Genomic DNA, 18,635 nt, shown 5'->3' with positions numbered 1-18,635 from the left:
GATATCGCAGTTTTCCATGGTGGAAAACGGCGATATCCTAGATGATAGGTAGTTAACGTTTTGCACAGTGGTATTTGTAATAGATAATAGGCGCTTATGGTGAGTACACCTGATATCGTGCCCCCATCATGTTTTCAACAAGGCAGCCTCTACCATCGCACCCCACCTCCGAGACATCATCAACACCTCCTTCAACACAGCAACTTTCCCGGAGAGCTGGAAGCACGCCGAACTCAGCGCTCTGCTGAAGAAACCAACAGCGGACCCGACCGACCTCAAGAACTTCCGCCCCATCTCGCTCCTTCCTTTCCCCGCCAAAGTCATCGAGAAGGTCGTCAACAAGCAACTGGCCGCCTTCCTCGAGACGAACGGATCCCTCGACCCATCACAGTCCGGATTCAGAGCCAACCACAGCACCGAGACCGCCCTCATCGCAGCCACCGACGACATCCGAGCCCTGCTCGACAACGGCGAAACAGCGGCACTCATCCTCCTAGACCTCTCCGCAGCATTTGACACTGTCTGCCACCGCACACTAGTCCAACGCCTCAACGACACCGGCATCCAAGGGAGGGCTCTGGAATGGATCATCTCATACCTCTCAGGCAGAACACAGAGAGTACGCCTCCCTCCGTTCCGCTCCGAGGCCACCGAAGTCATCTGCGGCGTCCCGCAAGGATCGTCGCTCAGCCCCACTCTCTTCAACATCTACATGAAACCCCTCGCTGCCATCGCACGCAAACACAACCTCAACATCATTTCCTACGCCGATGACACCCAGCTAATTCTCTCCCTCACCAGAGACCCCGACACCGCCAAAGCCAGCCTGCACGAAGGGATGACAGACGTCGCTGAATGGATGAACATCAGCCGCCTGAAACTGAACACGGACAAGACAGAAGTCCTCATCCTGGGACCATCACCCTCCGCATGGGACGACTCCTGGTGGCCCCCGGCACTAGGCACCGCACCTGAACCGACGGACCACGCACGCAACTTGGGCGTCATACTGGACTCCTCCCTATCGATGACCAGACAAGTCAACGCCGTCTCCTCAGCCTGCTTCCACAACCTCCGCATGCTCCGAAAGATCTTCCGATGGATCCCAACCGAGACCAGGAAGACGGTCACCCACGCTCTCGTCACCAGCAGACTAGACTACGGAAACACCCTCTACGCCGGTACTACGGCCAAGCTTCAGAAAAGACTTCAGCGAATTCAGAACGCCTCCGCCCGACTCATCCTGGACGTCCCCCGACGCAGCCACATCTCGTGCCACCTGAGAGACCTGCACTGGCTCCCGGTCAACAAGAGGATCACGTTCAGACTCCTCACCCACGCACACAAGTCCCTCCACGACCTAGGCCCAGGGTACCTCAACAGCCGCCTCACCTTCTACACGCCCACCCGCCGGCTACGTTCCGCTAACCTCGCCCTCGCCGTCGTCCCTCGCATCCAGAGAGCCACCGCTGGAGGAAGGTCATTCTCCTACCTGGCAGCTAAGACTTGGAACTCCCTACCCGTCCACCTGCGGATGACCCAGGACCACCTGGCCTTCAGGAAACAGCTCAAGACCTGGCTGTTCGAGCAGTAGCAGACCCCCTTCCCCAAGCGCCTTGAGACCCTTACGGGTGAGTAGTGCGCGATATAAGTTCCATGATTGATTGATTGATTGATTGATATCTGTCAACTTCTTAAATCCGTGACGGTGCTAGAGGGTAGGGGAGAACCACCAGCCTCCCTAAAAACTGCGGTCAGACCACATAGAATCAAGAAAAGGGTACCCAAGCACACGTAAAATCAAGGTCAAAACAGTTAGAATGTACATAAACAAGTAACACAAGTAGATCTTCGTCTCTTTCTTTTGAGTTTCTTCGATTTAATATTCTTTTCTCAGAATGTATTTCACAGTCTTCAAAATGGTTCCCAAGCCAACACGTGTTTCGTCGCCTTTAGTAGTTTTTTACATGCGACTTGTTCACGGCTAGGTACAAATTGATATGGTAATTACATTAGTTTATATGTTATCACAAGATGCAAACATTTGTAAACAACGTAAACAAATGTGCTCCCAGGGTAGGTATAAAAAACTATGGGTAGATTTATCCATAGGTGGTATCACAAGGCTATAGTGTACTATCAAACACCGTGAGGTATGGTGAGCACTAGCCATATCATATCAGTTGGTGATTGTCAGATCTTCTACAAACTTGCGTGTGAGTGACGTATGTGAGACAATCCTGTATGTGCTGGAACTTCATTCCAGTCAAAATTTAATCCGATATCGCATGCGGTATGAACAGTCCATTAAGTCAGAAAACACAATAAGTACGCAGACTATTGTCGTAAAGAATTATGAATAGAGAAGAAAGTGTGCCAAATAGAAAGAGCAGGTGATGCAAATAAAACAACTGACCTGAATACTGTTATATATGCAAAGTCTGTAATAAATCTAATCAAGATAAGAAAAAGTGTCACTATTAGTAACTATATAGACACTTTGTGAAATGCTTGAGTAGTGGACGAGTTCTCGTCCAAATTTATATACATACGTCTAGTATGACGATAATTCCAGGTCATACAATCAAACGACGAGGGAGGGGGAGGTTAAAGAATTTCTTCTGGGTGAAACGCTTTCACATCTCAGCTGTGCTCGAAATTTGAGCACCTCGTCTGAAACAAAAAGATAGATTGTCTCTGTATTGTCATCAGACAACATAGCTGGTCTGTCTGTCAGAAATTACATTTCTGCGGCAATGCCGAGATGAGCTATGCATGAATTTGTTAGACCCGTATACGTCTCGTCTATGTATACTATTAGAACATCTAGTCTTTAGAACCCGAGACATGTAGAGTATGATCTTAACATGCAGACAGTATGATACTGGTCTGCCCATAATATCACTTGCTATTAACGAAAATAGAATAAAATTAAATTTAAAACTCTAGTCTCAGCATACACGAGTACATTCTCGGTGTGCCCATGCAATCATTTGTTTTTAAACAAGGGAACACAAGAAAAATAAATTTTATAAACGCCTCATTCCAAAGTTATCTATGTTCAATCAAAAAGAATCCTCGTTAGAAACAAATAGACATCCTTGTGTTCTCACTGTCTGGCTCGTAATCTATAAACGTATTTACTCTTTGTAAAGAGTAAAATGTTATGGTAAGATGACAAAGCGTGCCCCGTTATTCGTTCTCCTCTTACCTCTCGGTCTATGAAGTGTATCTTCCCCCAACCGCGTCTGGCTCCAAATTAGAGTTGTCGGTGTGCGTTTACTCGGCAAGTATATGCACCAGTGGAAGGTCACGTGTCCGGAAGTCGGGCAGCTGCGGAAAGCATACCACCGAAAACCACAGGCGCCATATTTAAGAAGGTTGCGTCTGGATAGTATAGAATGGGTCGAAATCTCACCGTATTCTATTTTTAGTATTGTCTAAATGAATAAGGCGCGGTTAAAACCATGTTTAATCAACATTCCAAACCCGATATAAGTGCGAGTGACATTATCATGTTCGTAACCGATTTGATAAATCGGTAGAATATATTGCATTACGCGTTCGCGTTGTAAAAGGAAGGACCAAACTCAGAGTATCTAATTGTAATTGTATCACTAATACCAACGTCATTTAAGCATATATTGATTTGCAAGTTTTGGTAGCCATCTTGGGTCAGGACATGCCTAAGATAGTGAAGGCAAAGAAAACTTTATGACGGGCCCAAAGTGAACAGAAATCACGACTGCACTGTAGGCAGTTATCGAGTGTATATTATAAAAGCGTAAGTATAGGGCCACATATACATATCTCGAATAGTCGAATAGAAAATCTGAAACTATCATAATTAAGGAACATGAGGCGTACCTGTAGTAAGCTGAAAATTTGTTTGTCAAGTATCCAAGGAAATTCCGAAACTCAAAGACTGTACATACCGTGATGTATATAAAATTAATAGTGGCTTACCACATATAACCAATGGTGATTTATGGTGAATGGGTGAGTGACATCATGAAACATATACTTCGCAGAATTCTCATAATCTCTTCAATAGAACCATATTTATACAACAACCAAATGTTTTCAGAAGAACAACATCTATGTATTTATACACTGTCCAATACTCTCAGGAGATGATACAATAATATGGCCGTATATAGTGTCTGACTTCATTTACCAAGAAAATAATGCATTTCATCATCAACATTGATCCCTAACTCAGTCGTACGCAATTTCAATATCCAGGAGGCTTCATTTCTACGAAGCATGAGTTCTCTGTTACCCCCTCTAGGGTTTCTCATGGTTTGCTCTATACCATAGAATATAAAGTCCCTGTGTACTCCCTGCGAGTGGCATTCCAGGATGTGTGTCGCAATGGGGTATCTTTGATCACCCTGTTTCACTGCCCTCATGTGTTCCCCTATCCTGACACGTAGGGGGCGTATCGTGCTGCCCACATATTTTTTGTTGCACCTGCACTCGATAATATATACAACAAAATTAGTGTTGCAATTGATATTCGTCCTAATCTTGTAACATTTCTCGTTAGGACCCATGAATTCCAATTTCTTATTGTAAGCCCATTTGCACGCTGAGCAGTGTCCACATCTATGGAAGCCCTCCATATGTGTAGTCAACCAGTTTTTACCGGTAGTGGCTATTGGATAGCTGGGGCTAAGGAGACCTCTAAGGGAGTTTCCTTTTTTATAGGTGATTTCTGGTTTGTTGCCAATAACCCCTGTCATGGTATCGTCTTTTTTGAGGATATGCCAGTGTCTGTTGAGACTTTTAACTAGCACATCCGAAATGTCATTGTAGTTTGTAATAAATCTTACTTTGTTATCATCTGTCTTTCTGTTTGTAATATCCCTGAGGGTCGTTTCTCTTTTAATCTTCATGATCCTAGATTCAGCTTTTTTTAGAATGTTGGTGTTGTAACCCCTGGATTTAAAGCGTTCAGTCATTTCTTCAGTACATTTTGTAAATTCAGCGTCCAGACTACAGTTGCGTCTGGCTCTGACAAATTCTCCATAGGGTATCGCATTGATCTGGTGCCTAGGGTGCGCGCTGGTGGCATGTAATATTGCATTGCACGCCGTGTCTTTGCGATACAATCTGCTATTAATCTGATTGTTCCCTACATACAATTCTATGTCAAGGAATGTGACTTTCACCTTGCTATGCTCGTGTGTGAATCTGATATTCCATGTATTGTTGTTGAGGTGTTCAACAAATTTCATGAGTGTTTCTTCATCTCCTGTCCAGATCATCAGGCAGTCATCGATATATCTGCCCCAAAAGAGAATAAACTCTGTCCATTCCGATCCATGTTGGCCCCAGATCCACTCCTCCTCAAGCCATCCCATGAACAGATTGGCGTATGAAGGAGAGAATCTGGAGCCCATGGCAACTCCCTGTTTTTGACGATACCACCTAGCCTTAAACAAAAAAACGTTGTTGTCAAGGATAAGTTCTATCATGGTAATCAACATCTCTGTGTGTTCCCATGTGCTTGCAGATCTAGTGCTTAAGATTTTTTTGATCGCTTTTAATCCACATTCTCTATTGATACTGGTGTAGAGGGCCGTGACATCTAGTGTCACTAGTATCATTTCTGGTCCCCATGTAATGTCCGATAAGAGTCCCAAAATATGTTTTGTGTCCCGTATATATGATGGGAGGTTGCATACCAGTGGTTTTAGGAAAATGTCGACATATTCTGACATTCTTTCTGTGGGGCCCTCTATCCCCGAAATGATAGGTCTACCCGGAGGGAACGGAAGGTTTTTATGTATTTTTGGCAGTGTATACAGGCACGGGTATCTTGGTTTATTAACCTGCAGATAGCTATACTCATCATGATCTAGAATACCTATGCCATACCATTGTTTTAAATGTCTGTTAATATGTTCTGTCAATTTCCAAATTGGATTGCTGGAAAGGTGTTCATAGCATTCCAAGTCTCCCAATTGGGAGAGAATTTGTTTCTCATAGTCAAGGTTGGACATAATGACAATGTTGCCCCCTTTGTCCGCCTCCTTTATAATAATGTTGTCATCAGTTCTTAACTTATGTAATGCTTGTCTTTCCCCATATGTCAGGTTATCATTCCTTAGTCGTGGTGTGCGTTTCTTTAGATCAAATCTGTCTAGATCGCTGCTGACAAGTTTGTGGAAAATGTCTATACTATTCCCACTCTGTAACGTTGGTACCCATTTAGATTTTTCTCTTAAGCCACTTTCCACTCGTACATCGCTTATCACATTCAGATCACGCATAACAATATCTGCAGTTGTAATTTCATCTTCACAATCTGTTAGTGACAAAAGTAGCCTAGTATCAATGATTTCTTGAATAGTTACCGCACTCAGAGGATGTAGTTGCTGATCAATAGTATCTTTTTTATTCATTTCATTCGTAAACATGAAGTGTTTCTTGATTTTCATTTTCCTAATAAATTTGAACAAATCAATTTTCACATCCACCACATCACCATGACTCTTGGGACAAAAGTTAAGACCTTTTTTCAGAAGTGTTTCGTCATCGTTTGTTAATGTTTTAGTTGACAGATTGATTATATTCACAGTGTTTACTTTCTCTTGTTCCAAGATCTCGTTTTCATGCCTGCCCTTTCCTCCTAGATGATAGGGCCTGTGGTCTTAGCCACAAAATCGACCCCCCATGTTAAGTATGCTTTAGTTAGGAATTTAACAGACGTAAAATTCCTGCGTTAAGGCATACTTAACGCGATTTTAAAAATCGCTAGCCTCCCTTGTTAATATCGCGAAGCTGCCTTCGCAATATTTTCCCAAGGGAGTCTTGTCAGGCACGACTCCTTTGCATCTCATTAGCGATGCGATCGGAGGCATGCTGCAGACGGGCGCTAAGTCAGCAAGACACGCGATAGCGTGTCTTTGCTGATAAGGCGATGAAATTATCGCCGCTTTTCACCCGAAAACTGACGCAAAAGTGGCATGAGGTACTTACAGCAGGGGTTGGATGCCCATAGCATGAGGTGCTTACAACAGTGGTGTGATGCCCATAGCATGAGGTGCTTACAGCAGGGGGTAGGATGCCCATAGCATGAGGTACTTACAGCAGGGGTGGGATGCCCATAGCATGAGGTACTTACAGCAGGGGTGGGATGCCCATAGGACGAGGTGCTTACAGCTGGGGTGGGATGCCCATAGCATGAGGTACTTACAGCAGGGGTTGTATGCCCATAGCATGAGGTGCTTACAGCAGGGGTTGAATGCCCATAGCATGAGGTGCTTACAGCAGGGGGTTGGATGCCCATAGCATGAGGTACTTTCAGCAGGGGTTGGATGCCCATAGCATGAGGTACTTACAGCAGGGAGTTGGATGCCCATAGCATGAGGTACTTACAGCTGGGGTTGGATGCCCATAGCATGAGGTACTTACAGCAGGGGTTGGATGCAAATAGCATGAGGTGCATAGAGCAGTGGGTTGGATGCCCATAGCATGAGGTACTTACAGCTGGGGTTGGATGCCCATAGCATGAGGTACTTACAGCAGGGGTTGGATGCAAATAGCATGAGGTGCATAGAGCAGTGGGTTGGATGCCCATAGCATGAGGTACTTACAGCTGGGGTAGGATGCCCATAGCATGAGGTACTTACAGCAGTGGTGGGATGCCCATAGCATGAGGTGCTTACAGCAGGGGTGGGATGCCCATAGCATGAGGTGCTTACAGTTGGGGTTGGATGCCCATAGCATGAGGTACTTACAGCAGGGGTTGGATGCCCATAGCATGAGGTGCTTACAGCAGGGGGTTGGATGCCCATAGCATGAGGTACTTACAGCTGGGGTTGGATGCCCATAGCATGAGGTACTTACAGCAGGGGTTGGATGCAAATAGCATGAGGTGCATAGAGCAGTGGGTTGGATGCCCATAGCATGAGGTACTTACAGCTGGGGTGGGATGCCCATAGCATGAGGTACTTACAGCAGTGGTGGGATGCCCATAGCGTGAGGTTCTTACAGCAGGGGTGGGATGCCCATAGCATGAGGTACTTACAGCTGGGGTGGGATGCAAATAGCATGAGTTACTTACTACAGGGGTTGGATGCCCATAGCATGAGGTACTTACAGCAGGGGTGGGATGCCCATAGCATGAGGTTCTTACAGCAGGGGTTGGATGCCCATAGCATGAGGTGCTTACAGCAGGGGTGGGATGCCCATTGCATGAGGTGCTTACAGCAGGGGAGGGATGCCCATTGCATGAGGTACTTACAGCTGGGGTGGGATGCCCATAGCATGAGGTACTTTCAGCAGGGGTTGGATGCCCATAGCATGAGGTACTTACAGCAGGGGTTGGATGCCCATAGCATGAGGTACTTACAGCATGGGTGTGATGCCCATAGCATGAGGTGCTTACAGCAGGGGTTGGATGCCCATAGAATGAGGTGCTTACAGCATGGGTGTGATGCCCATAGCATGAGGTGCTTACAGCAGGGTTGGGATGTCCATAGCATGAGGTACTTACAGCAGGGATTAGATGCCCAAAGCATGAGGTGCTTACAGCAGGGGTGGGATGCCCATAGCATGAGGTACTTACAGCATGGGTGTGATGCCCATAGCATGAGGTGCTTACAGTTGGGGTTGGATGCCCATAGCATGAGGTACTTACAGCAGGGGTTGGATGCCCATAGCATGAGGTGCTTACAGCAGGGGTGGGATGCCCATTGCATGAGGTACTTACAGCTTGGGTGGGATGCCCATAGCATGAGGTACTTACAGTAGGGGTTGGATGCCCATAGCATGAGGTGCTTACAGCAGGGGTGGGATGCCCATAGCATGAGGTGCTTACAGCAGGGGTGGGATGCCTATTGCATGAGGTACTTACAGCTGGGGCGGGATGCCCATAGCATGAGGTACTTACAGCAGGGGTTGGATGCCCATAGCATGAGGTGCTTACAGCAGTGGGTTGGATGCCCATAGCATGAGGTACTTACAGCTGGGGTGGGATGTCCAAAGCATGAGGTACTTACAGCAGTGGTGGGATGCCCATAGCATGAAGTGCTTACAGCAGGGGTGGGATTCCCATAGCATGAGGTACTTACAGCTGGGGTGGGATACAAATAGCATGAGATACTTACTACAGGGGTTGGATGCCCATAACATGAGGTACTTACAGCAGGGTTTAGATTCCCATAGCATGACGTACTTACAGCTGGGGTGTGATGCCCATAACATGAGGTGCTTACAGCAGTGGTGGGATGCCCATAGCATGAGGTACTTAGAGCAGGGGTGTGATGCTCATAGCATGAGGTGCTTACAGTTGGGGTTGGATGTTTCAACTAACATATTAATAACGTTGGGTTTAAGCTCCGTGTTTCTTGTAGTAAAATGTTATCAACATTTCAAAGGAAGACCATTGTGTCGCATCTTTCCAAAGCTGGGTACGTTCCAGGAGCATATATTGATATGATGTTCATCTTGTAGGGCTTCATTGACTTCAGGACCAGGTAGGGTGTAAGACCCTGGGAGCCAAGACCCATCTTGCTTTTTCTCTGCTGTTGGAGCATGTTGGGCATTTCTTAGGAGACCGTTGGCTGTTTATTTTCACTGTTGTTCATTTTATCCGCCTTGTCAATGGACATTCCGCCCCCAGACCCCGCCTTAAAACCACGTGCCAGTTATTTGGGCTTGTTGACCAAAGCCAACTTAAGCTTGACTCGATGGCAGACATATTAGGGGGGAGCAATGGACCTGGATAACCTGATGGTTCGACCTTCCTTAACTCCACCCCCAATATTAACTTGTGGCCCATGCCGTTAGTGTTGCCTCTCAATTTTCTTGATGGGGGTGAGATTGAAATGCTATTTATGTTAGATGTGATGAATTGGTATGCGCAAACATGCCTATTTCCTTGATTAATTTCATAACTGCACCTCTACTTAAGGTGTCAAATGCTCCCTCAGATACTTACTTAATCAGCAGGGATGCACCAGGAAAGATGCGTCACGCAAGTTTACCCTTGCACCACCACAGATGCACCGCATTTACAATGCATCGTGGCGCAAGGATAAACAGATGCGTGACGCATCTGATGGCGTAAGGGCGGCGCATTGCTGGAGTCGCGTTGCAAGCATGATGCAACACCAGCAATGTTTAGGGGCTGCCCATACCTAACATGCTGCGTCATGCCTTACGCCTGCTTCTCAAGTGCGCCTGCTCTTCTAAAAGACACCAGAAGCATCAAACAACCCAGCAACGTTCCTTCCCCCCCAGCAATCGCACTCATACCAGAAGGCGCCATCACTGCCTTCACCTCACCGCTGGCAAAATAACCAACAGCAAAACATGTTCTAGAGCAGCGACTGGAACCCTGCGCAGTCCCACAGATCCCATCCTCTGCTCCCCCTCCAACTCATCCCTCCCAGACACAAACATGGACACCGTTGGATGAGCCTCAGCGGTGGATGGATGAAGCGCTGAAGTGCGTCCTGGCTCCAAGTTGAGAGAAGAAACTGTTTATTTGAGATATTTGAAGCATTATCACAACAAAGTAGATGTCATGGATAGCGCACTAACATTCGTTTGAATTAAATCCCACTAAGTAGGGTATGGCCTATTGATCCTTGAATGACTATGGCTGCATACCGAGCAAACGTATTGGTGCTTCCAATAGTCGCATGGCTTGTCCCGATGACACCCCAGTAGTAAGGTGGGAGTTGAAATGTTGACGGAGAATGCCTTGGTTTATAAGGACTGTGGCTTAGGAGAAGCACCTGTGAAGTGTTAACACCATGGGAACCAGTGGGCATCAACAGGAGCTGTGTTTTTTTATATGTATGTAAGTCACTTTGTTCACCTTGATCTCACTGCGTCCTCTCAACTACTGTCACAATAAAAAAGTTTATAATGTTAAAAAATTAAACAGAAGGAAATATACCCACATTTTTCAGAGGGATGAGCGGTTGTAGTTGCTATGATTGAAACCCGTAGTCGCTCGTTAAGTCATGCATACAAGTCGAAGTCGAAGTTTCTTACCATTGAAATTGGCCCCATGGTTCCCTCCTGCAAAGAGTCCCACTAGGCTATTCTTCTTTCTCATTTTCCTACACCCTTATGTTCATGCTCACCACATCCATTTTTTCATCACCCAATTACCCATGGTAGACATTTCTCCCGGAGGGGTGCAAGGGTGGGTTGCTTAAGGGTCCGTATGGCTTTATATATCCAAGTAACTAAATGGCCCTCGGGGCCCATCTGTAGTAACACGTGAATGACCGGGTGTGTGGGAGGTTCGGTGTCTATTGTTCGCCACATTTTGCGACAGTCTTCTAAGAGCTGCCTATATAAAAGGAATTGTCCTTTAGGGAGGTCGAAATCTTCCATGAGTGTCTCGAAGGTCTGTAGTTGGCCGTTGAGATATAGTGTGCCCCCGTCTATCAATGAGTGTTCAGTCCAGTGTGGAGTAGCCGCTCTGTGTAGTACGCCCTTCCCTTGAGGAACCCCACCGAGTACGGGGGTGATGCGCGGTCCATTCTGTGGATGCGTTGCAGACAGGCGTGTGCTGTCATCACCTGGAGTGGCTTGGTCTGGGGGGGGCGTCGCCCCTGCCAGTAGCAGTCGATTAATGGCTGGGATCTGGATATGTCTGGCTATTGTGACCAGGTCCCCCTGTGCCCGGCCTTCCGGAATACACAGCGATACTGTGCTTTTTGCAGTCTGATTTCCTTACAACTCAATACTTGTGAACTAGAGAAAATACTACCAATTTAGTTATATGGATTGTACCAGGATCAGTAGGGTTCACTTACGTGACTTTTAATGAAGGGGTCACAGTTCCCATTGCCAATAAATCGCATTTGTACACTCCGGCAGAGTTGCTTTTTTCGTTTACTGAAAAAATATTAACTGCAGTGCAGATGGCGAGTCTATTGGAGCGATCTCTGGATCAGGGCAAGTGCAAAGGCGAGTGTACCAAATTCTAAAGCTCTCCATCCGCATTGGATACAATGGGCTACTTCGTTGACGAAGGCTGATGTTAATTTTGTTTTTGATCTTTCTTTACAAACACAAGAGTTTCTTCAATATGAACATGTTCATCCTCATCCTCCTCCTTCATCCCTTCTTCCTCTCGATCAGTACAAATCTATCATTTACACTGATGGTTCCGCACAGCCAGCCATTGGTTCTGAACAGGCTTATTCTGCTACCTGCGCAATAGTTACAGGTATGATTGAAAACGGTGATTTTAAATCTTCCCTAGTTCACACGCAATCCATCGAGGATTGCACGGCACAATTGGCCGAGTTGCGTGCTTTACTCCTGGCTCTTGATTTTGCTGATCTGGAGTTGCCTACACTTGTGGTTTGCGACTCTTTCTATTGTGTACAATCCTTTAATGACAACTTATTCTTTTGGAAACAAAATGATTTTCCAGATTCTAAATGTAGCGAAATAAAGCATAAAAAGCTTTGGGTCAGAGTGGCTGCTCTTAAAGACTGTTTGCCACTCACACATGTTATCCATAACCTAGGACATCAGCGCACGGGAGAACACGCTGTTGTTAATTCTACGGTTGATGAAGCAGCAAAATCTGCAGTAGCCACATGTTCAGTTGCAGCTGTTACAAGGTACATGACTAAAATAGATGATGACATTTTGGCGGCTATAGCCGCAACGAGGGAGGGTACTCCGTTTCCCCAGGGTTTCCCTTTCTATTATACCTATCAGTTAACTACTGATCAGGTACCATTTGTGACTATTCCCACAGTTGGTGATTGCATGATTCCCAACGAGGACTGCAAACTTTCTTTGATTGTAGCCGCCCATGCAGGAATGGCTTCTGTGCACGCTGGAGTGACGGTCACAATTTCTCTTTTACAGCAACATTATTGGTGCCGCGGTTTGTACCAACAAATGTGCAAATATGTCCTTTCTTGTGACATCTGTCAGCAAATGAAAAGTTCTACTGTTTCGCGTCTGCCACAGAATCATCGCTTCATTTCTAATCGTCCATTTGGATGTATTTATCTTGAACACTGTGGTCCTTTAACATCCGACAATGCTTTCAAATCTATTTTGGTTGCCTTGGATCCGTGCACTAGGTTCCTCTGGATTTGGCCACAGCGGTGTGCTGGTGCTCGTACTGTTGTAAAAGATTTGCATGTCTTTGTAGGGACTTATGCCTGTGGCACCTTCCATTCAGACCAAGGTCCGACTTTTGCCTCTAAGGCTTAATATGATTCGATGATGTCTATGGGGGTACAGGTGCATTTCTCGTCTCCATATCGGCCTGAGGGCAACTCTGTGTGGAGCAGATGAACCGTAACTTAAAGTAGTCTTTAACAGCAAGGGTATTATGTATAGGCCGGGGATCGTGGACTCATCTCTATGGGGTTCAACATGCACTTAATAATTTCCCTAGAAGATTTCTGGGTGGGCGGACCCCGTACTAAATGCTTTTTGGCATTAAGATGTTTGAGCCAGACCTTGACAGTCTAGACGTTGTGGCGGCTGCTGCAACAATTGACAAAGATAACCATTGTGCTATGTTACAGGATCTACAATAGAGTCGAGATAATCTAGCATAATTCCATTTGCCCCCGCCAACGGATGCAGTGGTGCTAATTCTGGTTTCTGGCTTCATAAAATCGGTGATCTGGTCTGGGAAAAAATGGCAAACAAGAAAGAATTTGGGGGCATATTAACAAGGGCCGGCGATAAATATCGCAAAGCGCGCTTAGCGCTTGCATATTTATCGCCGGCTATCTCTGGAATTTATCGCCCGGTTTGCGCGTTATTAACAACGCGCATCGCCGAGGCGATAAAAATTCCAGAGATAGTTGGGATATCGCAGTTTTCCATGGTGGAAAACGGCGATATCCTAGATGATAGGGCCTGTGGTCTTAGCCACAAAATCCACCCCCCATGTTAAGTATGCCTTAGTCAGGAATTTAACAGACGTAAAATTCCTGCGTTAAGGCATACTTAACGCGATTTTAAAAATCACTACCCTCCCTTGTTAATATCGCGAAGCTGCCTTCGCAATATTTTCCCAAGGGAGTCTTGTCAGGCATGACTCCTTTGCATCTCATTAGCGATGCGATCGGAGGCATTCTGCAGACGGGCGCTAAGTCAGCAAGACACGCGATAGCGTGTCTTTGCTGATAAGGCGATGAAATTATCGCCGCTTTTCACCCGAAAACTGACGCAAAAGTGGCAATAATGTCATATCGCCGCCTTGTTAATATGCCCCATAGTCCCACATACCATGCTCTGGTCCCAGACCTTGATCTTAAGGGCACCTGAACTGTGAGCTTACCTCCACTACCTGGATGCAAGGACATTCGATTCATTTCAATTGAACATTTCCAGTTATACCATATGGCCGATTTGTAATAGTGTGCCTACAAGCATTCTGCGTTAGGATGTTTCACTACATCAGATGAATTTTGTTTTTCCTGATTCTCCCCGGCAGCCGGAAGGGGAGGTTGAGTCTTTGGTTGATCAATTAGCTGTTTTACCTTCTACATCTTTCACGGTGGACAACGAGTATACTTCCCCACCTGCTGAACTTTCAGTTGATCCCCCAGAAACTAGAATACATTTGACTACTAATTAAGAACAGCCCCTATTGTTTCAGCTCAGTTCCAGCGGTTACTATATTGACCAAGATAATGTTTCTTCAGACACATCTTCATTGTCATCGGCTATCTGTCTGCCCCCTGCATGGATTTGTGTTTTCATCTCGTGGTTGAAAGAACTTATATGGTCCCACCATGGACTTACATCTGGATCATATTGTTAATGTTGTTCCTCTTCATGTGGATTGGATTTGTGACTGTCTTTTTCCTTTTGATTAATGGACACTGCCTGCCTGAACGCTTTGCTGTGGAACTGGTTGACTGAGTACTGGCCCCTCATACGTCTTCGCATAAAATGAGAAGAAACCAGACACTGGTTAATATTTCAGCACTCCTGATCGCTGAAGGCATTGTTTGGGATAAAGTGTCATTTGATGTATATGGTCCTACAGAGACCTTACAAATCCCATATGTCTTCCGTGTTTCCTTAGGTGATGTAGTACCTGGAGTCCATTCAGATGATTGGAATGTTAATGCTGTAAATTCTTTATTTCCTGATTAGCAATTCTATACTGTTTTTGATACAGAGGATTTATATATGAATTCCGCAAATTATGCAGATTTATTTTGTTACCAACATTATGGGCATCACTTTCTTCATAAAACCAGTACTCAGAGTACAGCTTTAAATTATACTCAATGGGAACATTACCCAACACCCTCTAAAGGGAGTGTCATGATGTAGAAAAATAAATTTACATAGTTCACTGGTTACATTCTATCCGATCCTGCATCATATTATTTCAAATGTAATTACCCCACTTTGAACAAATATATGCTTATACAGACTACATTGGTTCATTCCTCATCCTTCATAGCAAATCTATACCTGTAAGGTTACGACTATTGGAAGGATACTATTAATTTGAAGTCTATTTGGGGCACAAATTTCTGGGAAGTGCAAGGTGCTAAGTCCTTGCATCGTGCCTGTCAAATACTCTCTCAACTAATCTTTTTAAATCAGATGGTGCAGAAAACTACTTGTTTCGGTTTAGCTACTGCTAAAAATATAAATACTCCCCTATTCCGACTCTGGCTCAATATGACAGATGGCGTACATATACTAACAATGCTACGGAAGAATTAACTTCTATGATAAAAAATGGCACTTTTAATTTTTTCTATGATTAATCCAGCAGGTTCAGTACTATGGCCTACAGACACTAATACTTGTCATTTACGTTTTATGAATGCAACAAAAGGGTTCACCACACATAGGCCAGATCCACGTTATCCCCATTCACATAGAGTTACTTCTTATTTGATTGGAAAATTGTGCCAAGAATGGTTGGAAGATTCCACACTTTTGTCTGTGAAGCACCATCTTTCCATTTTGTCAGGTGACATTGATCTTCCGGATTTTCTTCTAGGTCCAAAGTCCCCACGCACTAAATGTTTTATTTATGCAGCTTATAATGAATTTTGGAAACTATCACAGATGGAAGCAGCGGTACGTTTCTGCCAAATGGATCAGGATAATTTGCAAAAGGTACTTGCAGTAGTTGATAACAGTATTAACACGCTATCTTCTCGTATATACACTTTGGATAATATTGTGCCTTCTGTTATTGAGATTGTTCAGAATGAAGTGTCTACTTTGTATCTTGAATGTTATTTGACACGTGCACTGCTTTCTTTTGGATTGGTTTAAAGAGGTGAATGTTGTTGTTGAACGTTTTTTCCGTGCTCCTGGGCGTCACTCCTCTGAATGTGAGTGCATCAACTTAGATCCTTAAGTAGCAAACCCTAAGCAAAGGGTGTGTCCCCTGGGCACTGGTTAATGGGTGAGACTTCCCAATGTCAATAAAGTTGCATTGTTTTTCAATGATTTTCAATAAAGTTACACTGATTTCAATGAGGTTGAACGTTCGTTTATTTCATCACGACGTTAGAGGTTCATCTTTTTAAACGAAGATGCGGTGATTAACAATATCTACGTTTCTCACATATCCCAATGCATTTCGGCTTAAAATACAGCCTTCGTCAGGGGTTTATCTAAAAAAGAATGATACAAAATGTGTTTCCGATACAATATCTAGTATGCACCTGAAAAGAAATGGTAAACCAAATTGACAATACTGAATGTATGTACACATTCTCATTGTATAAATGATGTTCAAAGTGCACTTGATGTTTGTTAGGGCGGTAAGTGAATAATAATGATACTGGGTATGCCTGTCCCTCCTCGCTTGTGTTGTCGATGTCTTACATGTGCCGGTGTTTGTATGTGTTCTAAATGCTTTAGATATTCCGGAGTGCGATAAAATGTGCTTTGTAAGTGTTGTATTTCATGTCGGTTGATGTGGGGGAAAAAGAGTACTTTTGACAGTAGTGCTCGTTTAGGATGCAGTAATGTGTGTGCTTGAATATGATATAGAAGTTGTGTATGCGGGATAACGAATGTTGTCTGTGCTAGCGTGTTTGTATGAAAATAAATAATGTCATCTGCTGTAACTTATGAATGGGGTGGCCGGTTATAGTTAAAAATACTAAATCGTATTGATTAATGACTCCGGATTCATGACGTCTTAATAATAGGTACTTACTGTTGAGTCAACGTAATGAAATTCAAAGGCTCAAAATAGCTTTGTGAGCAATATCCGCGTGTCTGTAGCCGAGTAATCTCCAAGGCTCACTTCGATGTTCGTTACGAGTTGAGTGTTCCGTGTGGGTGATGTCAGCGCGTCTGTAGACGTGTAATTAAGTGTGTGTATGTGTAAAGTTCGAAATGGGACTCGAATTCTATGTGTAGGGGAAAGTGACAACAGACTGTGTAGGTTAACTAGCGAGTGGTTTTTTGCAAACATGATAATTCATAGGACAAAGAGTAAAATCAATTGCAAAAGAGACAATGTAAATAAATCAATCTAAATAAATCAATGGCAAGAAGGCAATCTGTGTTAGAGATAACTCATAGTGCGAAGCATTAAATAAATTGCAAGATAGACAATGTAAATAAAATAAATGACAAGAAGGCAATCTGTGTTAGAGATAACACGTAAATTCCATGCGATCATTCATTCCGTGTGGTTTCATGGAATTCAGTAGACGAATCCAGTAGTTTTCTCGTTGTAGTAATGTTTTATGATTGTCTCTCCCTTCAGCTTGGACAACCATTTCTAGAACAATAAACTTGAGTTGACTTATGTTGTGTCCGCCTTCATGGAAATGGTTAGCTACGGTGGATTTTGCATTGTTTGTTCTGATGTTACTTTTGTGTTCATTTATGCGTATTTTTATTTTTCTTTCTGTCTGTCCTACATAAATTTTCCCGCATGGGCATTTCAAGGCATATACGGTGTTGGTCGTGTCACATGTGGCTGTTACTTTCAGTTTAATAGTATGTCCTCTCATGGGATGTATTATTTGTGGTCCAGGTATGATGTTATTACAGTTGTTACAGTTTCTGCATGCGATGGTACCTTTGTGCTTGACGTGTTGATTTTGTTGAGTTGGGTTCTTTATTATTTCTCCTAGATTCTTTGCTCTGGTATATGCAAATATTAGTTCATTTTCGAAGACTTGGTGGAAGTCTGGTTCTAGGCGTAATATTGGCCAATGTTTTTTGATTGTGTTCTTAAACCTTTTGCTCATTGTGGAATATTTGGATACCACGGTCATGCGGTCTTGTTGGGTCTTTGTCCTTGGTGATAATGCCATCATTCTGCTGATTTTGTTATTTCTCTCCACTGCTTGGTGAAGGATATTTTCGGGATATCCTCTCGTTTCGAATCGGTGTAGCATTTCTTTGGTGCGGATTGTCATGTTGTCAGGTTCAGATACAATTCGTTTGACTCTTAAGATTTGTGTAAAAGGTAGATGGTTTTTTAAAGCATCGAGATGGAAGCTGTTATATGATAGAGTGTTGTTTTTATCCGTGTTTTTTCTGTGCAGGTCTGTTTGGAAACCTTGATCTGTTTGTATGATGGTAACATCCAGAAAGTTTATTGTGTGTTGTTGAATCTCAAAGGTAAACTGTAGTCTTTGATCGATGGTATTGAGTTCTTCCAATAG

The sequence above is a fragment of the Triturus cristatus genome, chromosome 9 (assembly GCF_964204655.1).
Source record: "Triturus cristatus chromosome 9, aTriCri1.1, whole genome shotgun sequence".
NCBI lineage: Eukaryota > Metazoa > Chordata > Amphibia > Caudata > Salamandridae > Triturus > Triturus cristatus.
The sequence above is the reverse complement of the archived record's forward strand: the minus strand, read 5'-3'. Positions refer to the sequence as shown.